The sequence below is a fragment of the Alosa pseudoharengus genome, unplaced genomic scaffold (assembly GCF_046254945.1).
Source record: "Alosa pseudoharengus isolate Yale_2024_CS ecotype anadromous, Long Island Sound unplaced genomic scaffold, YU_APseudo_1.1 YU_APseudo_1.1_scf_10, whole genome shotgun sequence".
Classification (NCBI taxonomy): Eukaryota; Metazoa; Chordata; class Actinopteri; order Clupeiformes; family Clupeidae; genus Alosa; species Alosa pseudoharengus.
Window position 1 is genome coordinate 8457501 of NW_027468565.1, and position 6975 is coordinate 8464475.

The 6975-nt window shown below is 50.7% G+C and overlaps 1 protein-coding gene across 1 annotated transcript in view; it reads right to left on the reverse strand.

Moving 5' to 3' along the window:
* Positions 1-5681, reverse strand: part of tln2b (talin 2b) — a 94492-nt gene extending 88811 nt beyond the window's left edge. The window contains exon 1 of the mRNA XM_076262695.1: positions 5630-5681. The gene's annotated coding sequence lies outside the window, so the exon portion shown is untranslated. The remainder of the gene's footprint in view (positions 1-5629) is intronic.
* Positions 5682-6975: the final 1294 nt, after the last annotated feature.

The following is a 6975-nucleotide window of genomic DNA, read 5'->3' on the forward strand; positions in this document are numbered from 1 at the left end:
GCATTCTCAATCACCTCGATCACTCGCAATACAGATGTCAAATGAATAGTCCCACAACCTCACTATAACACGCCCCATCAGCAAAACTCTGAAAACACCCTGCCTGCACCCATTTCATAGCCTCTCCTAGCCTACCTGGTGCTATACGAGGCATGGAACAGTAAACCCAAAGCCAATTCTTATTTCCTCGCCGCTTGGTCTTTAGGCGGATTACATCTTCGGAGAGCAAGTTGCTCCACTCGGAGTCGACACATCAACTAGACTAGAGCATGAAGCCAGAGGCTCTCAGGCATCACTCACCTCACACACAGAGTGTGGGAGCTGGAGCTCTTACCGTTGCCTCCCTCCCCATACCTTTCAGAATACAATGTTCCATCCTCACAGACAACCCCCTTCACAACAAAGCTACTGCTGCGCACATACACATCTATAGTTTCACACCCCGCAGGCTTACAGACAAATTTGATACATGCTATTCAGTGTGTGTGTGTGTGTGTGTGTGTGTGTGTGTGTGTGTGTGTGTGTGTGTGTGTGTGAGAGAGAGAGAGAGTGTGTGTGTGTGTGTGTGTGTGTGTGTGTGTGTGTGTGTGTGTGTAGGAGGAGGATAAGGAATACAAGGCAGAAAATTCCCCAGGATCAAAGGCAACAGTGCTGGTGAGTTATGGAGCCTGCCTTATCCTTCTCTTGGCCTTCTGTCGACAGTGTGGGCTGGGGTAGAGTGGGGTGGAGTGGGGTGGAGTAGGAGGGAGTGGGGTGGAGTAGGGTGGAGTAGGAGGGAGTAGGGTGGAGTGGGGTGGAGTGGGTGGGGTGGAGTAGGGTGGAGTAGGGTGGAGTAGGAGGGCGGCAGATAATGCCATTTATTTCCCAGAATTCTATTTCCAAGTGATCATGGCAGAAAATAGAGTTAGAGTTGACCTTAGCTGGGCCTGAGAAAACACGAGGCCAACAGGAGGAGAGCCCAGTAAATGTTGCATGTTCTCAATACCGGCAGGTCAGCAAGGATGAAAAAGAGAGTAATGTGAGTCGGCACAGGCCAGTACTTGGACAAACAGATCTATCGGGCAGTCAGGGTTAAAGGCCGAGGGGGTTGAGAGCGCCTCTGGTTGTCCATCTGCGGAGGGTGGAGGAGCGGCAGAGTAAAAAAAGGGGCTCGCTATCTGCCCGCCGAACCCCAGCAAGATAAATCCTGCGTTCGACCCAGCACATGGCGTACAGTAAATCAGTGTGCTGCAATCTCCCAATCTCCTAACTGGGCAAGGCAGTCCGTCAATGAGAGCCACAGACGTGAGCACACGTATAGTCATAGTCACAAACACACACACACACACACACACACACGATATGCCACCCACACACCCCCAACACACACACACACAAAATAAAAACAAGCCACACACATACACACACACACACACACACAGGGCTGTTCACATCAGGAGGATGGAGGATGAGAACAGAGCTTCGACTGGGTCTTCTCCAGCCATATTGTAATCTCGGAGACTTGTGACTTAGACCTTGACGGTGGCGGCACACCAAAGCATGACGGACTGCTTCTACTCCAGAAACATGAGCTGTTCCAGGAATGTGATAGCATTGACCATGGAAGGGCAGAGGAAAAACAGTGATGGAGAGAAAGATGAAAAGAGAGTAAGTGAGGCAGAGAGAGGAAAAAAGGATGGAGTAAATCTGTTTCACCGAAGCCTCCAGGGCAAGTGTCACGATGCTCATCTCTCTCTCTTTCAGATAAAAAAGCAACCCACCTGAACATCACACGCAAAGTACCTGGATAGATGCCTCTTGGGAAAGAGTAAAGAGAGAAGTCCAAATAATTACAGAGAAAAAGCCAAGAGATCCACACGGTTCAGAGCTACTAAGAGGAAAAAAGAGGAAAATACGTTGTTGGTTGTGCATTTCTACAGAAGTAGCTGACTCTCTGTTGCCATGACATCCACCTGACCTGCACCCCCCCCCCCCATCATGCATTAAGCATATGAAGAGAGAAGAGGAGAGGGGACTGTGCTTGTGTGCCATAGCTCACAGCTCAAGGACAAGCCTGCAGGAAGGACTGTGTGTGAACTGAACATTCCCAGCTGTGCGCGCGGATGCTTCCCACCAAGAGGTGAGCGAATGAAAAGAAGGCCATTCAAAAGACTCCCAACGCCATGCGGGATGAGTAAACGCCTCTTATACAACACTACAGTCTGTGGACTGTAAAAAAAATCCTTTACACCCACTCTCCAAACACACACACACACACGCGCGCGCACACAAAGTGTATGAAGAGCTGTCAGCTGCTGCATGCTAAAGCACATCACTAGAGGGTGAAGGCTGATGACTAATGGCAAAGAGTTGTGACATGGGAAAATTCTGCGGCATCCTGACGGCATGTAAAAAATTAAAAGGCCATCCCAGTAATGCTGTCTGTCTCCTTGGGTTAGCTGCACCAGTGGAGGCACTCCGGAGGGGAAAGGCAGGGAGGGAGGAAAAACATGAGGACCAGCCGAACCAGCTCTCAACGAGCCACAACAGAAACCCTTCTCCATATTTCGATGACTTTGGTGCTAAAATCAGATGCTCCAGATTTGAGCTGCGGCAGTTAAACAAATCTAGGTTCTGCTGAGATCCCAGACTCAAAGAAAAAAAAAAAAAACTTAGAAGACCAGTACCAGTAATGTCTGTGATGACAGAAATGACCAATCATTCTTGGCCATTGGCCACACCAGTGGTGTATGCCCAGAATTAAACAATCAGTGCGTCCCTAGTTTCTGCAGGGAGAGGAGAGGGAACGGGTTAAGATGGGAGGGAAGGGGGGAAATGGAGAGGTGGGGTCAGTGCGTTTGACCCTGGTCTTCATCCAGCCACAGCACACAACACCACCTACCCATCCACCCGCATCCACGCTGCAGACCATTACCCCAGTAGACCAATTATCCTCGTGCGGCAAGACTCGGCCTTGGCGGGGAAACAAAGTGAAACTTCCCCCTCGCGCTGGACAAAACCAAACAAGACACTGTCGGCCGGCCGGCAAGATCAGCCAGCTCATAGATAAAGCACTCAGTGCTCAGTCCAGACTCCCTTTCCCAAAATCCAGCACCTTTCTCCCGGCACACACTCAATTAGGCAGCGGGCTATTCCGTGTATGTTCCCTCTCCAGATGATAAATGATCAGTCAACATCCACACCGTGGGGGGCTGAGGCAATTGTGTTGTTATTCCATTGAGAGAGAGAGAGAGAGAGAGAGAGAGAGAGAGAGAGAGAGAGAGAGAGAGAGAGAGAGAGAGAGAGAGGGAGAGGGAGAGAGAGTGAGTGATTGAAAGAAAGAAAGAAAGAAAGAAAGAAAGAAAGAAAGAAAGAAAAGAAAAAAAAAGAGAGAGAGATAGTGAAAAATGGCTGAAATACAGGGAGCAGATAAGGGCAGGAATAAGGGCAGAACCCAACAGCCTTTTCCCTGACAAACCGTTCACCTTACAAAGCTCGCAGAGGAAGCTTGATCCTATGAAGCGGCTCGGGTCTACTTAACTCTAGTCTACTGTACTATGCATTGGCTTTATGTGACTCAAAACCTATATGAACCTATATGAAAGACACACACACACACACACACACACACACACACACACACACACACACACACACACACACACACACACACACACACACACACACACACACACACACACACACACACACACACACACACACACACACACACACACACACACACACACACACACACACACACACAGACACCTGACTCTGTGATAACCCTATAGAGGGACTGGCCATCCTAATTCGGCTTCAACATAAACCTGTTTTTCCGTTGCCTTGCAACAAGCCACCCCAACAGCCAACAGAACCTGAGACGATGGTGACACAGCAGGCCATATGGGACTGGGGTGGGGGGTGACAGGAACTGAGAAGGGGTCTGCTAGAGGGAGAGGCCCACGTTGTAGACGGGCTGCGAAATTCATCCCCGAATCCCGGTCGATCTACCAGTCTCTGACTCTTGGTCGCGTTAGTGGTCATGTCATGTCATGTGCTGACAGCTGAAAGCCATTAATTCTTCAGCATCCAGACCACCGGCCACAATGCTAATGACCAGTGCACGGACCACTAACTCTTCAAACTAGTGCCAAGATACACACACAGACAGACGGGGTAATAAAGCAACACACAGACACAATGTGTGTGATATAGTTGATCACATCCCAGGAAAGAATGAGGAGAGACAGTGATAACAGCGACTCCTACGATACAGCCATTTTAGGAGATTACAGAACAGCAGCAAATGTCACATATCACATGGAGTAGCAAAGAGAAAGCACAGCGAACACACAGCCAGGGCCCTGTGGCGCGCACGCACACACACACACACACACACACACACACACACACACACACACACACGTAGAGTCAGCAACTCCGTGTACTCCTGTCACAGTCCCGTCACAGCCGGATTTCCAGAACACTCCGCTGCAGAACATCCCCTGCCCAAACCCACCTCCTCCTCACCTCTCTCCTTTTAAACTGGATTGTGTGGCGAGCGTAGTGGGCTGCACCTCGTGAACATCAGAGGAGGCCCTCCCTCCCTCGCTGGCTGGCTGACCGCCTTCACTGGCCTGTAAAATGCCTTTGATGTGGGGAGGGCTCCACGCAGCCGCGACCGCAGTGCTGCTTCTGAGGCCAGTGACCAGGGCTCAAACGGCTGAAAGGCCCACAGTGCTGCCGGGCAGACGCAGGGAATGGCACACGAGTGATAAAGGCCTCCCTCTCTCCCTCTCCCTCTCTCTCAATCACTCTACTATTCTTTCTCTCCTCTCTGTCATTTGGTCTCTCCCTCTTTCTTCCCTCTCATGCTCACATTCTGCCTCCCTCTCCCTCCGCTGTTCATTTTCTCTCCCTTCTCACGCTTACCATCTTGCTCTCCCTCCCTCTCTCCCTCTCTCCAGGCTGGTGGTTGCAATGGAGGCGTTGGGAGCAGGCGAGGGAGAGGATTAGAGCCTGAGCACGTGAAGGATGCTGCTTTGCTTTGTAGAAAAAGGAGGAGAAAAAAAGAAAGACTTGCGGGTGCGCTATTTCATGCTCCACATCCGCAGGTTGCCAAGGCAACCACTGCTTTTTCCCCTTTCCTGGGCTAGTGGTGTGTTGGGGGGGTGGGGGGGGGGGGGGGGGGTGATTCCCATGCCCAGTGGCTTACTCTAGTCACAATCTCGCTGCCTTTTCTTTTTTTCTTTTTTTTTTGGAGCTCCACAGCAGAAGTGAAATGGAGTCAGCCCCACCCCCTGCAAGGAATGACAAAGGGCCCCAGAATCCATTATAAACTCTCCTAAAAAGTCAATGGCTATTGACTGTGGCTTTAGACCCCTAAATCACTACGCACACCCTGCTCAGGTCTAGCTGATGGAGGACACCTGGAACCAGGAGCTGCGAGAGGAAACGTCTAAATGGGCAGCTGATCAAAATGTAAAACTTTGTCATAAACACACCTCCCCTTTTCCATTTCCCCAGTGGCCATCTAGTGCTGATGGTCACTCCCTTCCAGAGACAGAAACTGAAAGACCAGAGAGGGAGAGACAGACAGACAGATATACAGAGAGAGAGACAAAATGGCTGTGTAATAGTCTCTTACCTTATTGCTGGGGCATAAAATGGCCAAGGATCTCAGCAGATTTTCACAGCTGGAGGGGGAAAAAGAGAGAGAGAAAAAACTAAAGTGAGCCACAGGAAGACAATGTGCCGGACCGACAATAAAATCTTGCTGATTAATTGACACTGCAGCTATTAGCTGTATGGGGAGAAGTAAGGGGTGCTTTAAAAAAACACAATGACCAAGCGTTTTAAACCACCATTACTTTAACTAGCTCAATAAGAAGCAGCACCAATCAAACAGCTGTATTAACCAAGCCTAGGGTGCCTTGCACAAGGAGGGGATCCTGGTTTGACTGACACACGACATTACTAGAACACCTAGAGAAGCCGTACTATCAGGAGAGGGGGAAATGAGGAGTGAAGGGACCATAATTATTCCCGACAACGTTCACAGAAAGCCATGTGCCATTAGCCATGCAATTCCGGTAAAAAGGGGTCTTTCTTGGGCACAGTAGGGGCTTTTGCGGCCAAGTACTTGATTCCCCCATTGGCCTGCCACGGTGAGCCGGTCATTACCCACTCACGCTCGACGCAGAGCTGAATGGCACAGCAGGGGTGTGGGTAGTGAGGAGCGGGCAGCAGGCAGCAGGCACGGGCACTGCAGGTCACAGCAACCCCCATCATCATTAGGCCAAGGGAGAAAGAGCAGAGCCGGGCATGCTGGGAGCCCCTCCACTGGGCACCAGGCCTGGCCCCTGCTCCCCGCCGCGGTGAGGTGGGGGTGGATGCGGGTAATGTGGGTTATGTTGATAATGCATTAGGAGCTGCCGCTGTAGAGACAGCCTGGAGGGGTCAGGGGGTGGCTGGAGGGGGGGGGGGGGGGGGGGTAGTTAAGGCTTCTGGCTCCTTTCTCTGTCCATAGTTCACTGCCTCTGGTCAGAGCCTACCATCTCCCCCCGCCCCCCTCCTCACTTAAAAAGGAGCCCTCTCTTTAACCTGATTACTGTAATGAGCTTAGAAGGCTGCGAAGCATGCTGCCCTGCACACAGATGCAGGCAACTCCTCTCCTCCCCAATCTTTCCCACACACACACACACACACACACACACACTCACACACTCACACACTCACACTCACAACCCCCTCCAAAGGCAGGCAAACATGACTGGATGGTACTGGCAGTGGTGGAAATATGCGCCTAAATATTTGCCGGTGAGTCAAAGCAAAGTGGACTTGATGAACCCAAGCATGTCCAATTTCACAATGGCAGAGATGGAGAGAGTTTGGGAAAGAAGAGAGAGAGAGAGAGAGAGAGAGAGAGAGAGAGAATAAAAGATGAGTGCAGATGTAAACTGAGACTGGAGCACATTTGTGAGCTGTAAATGG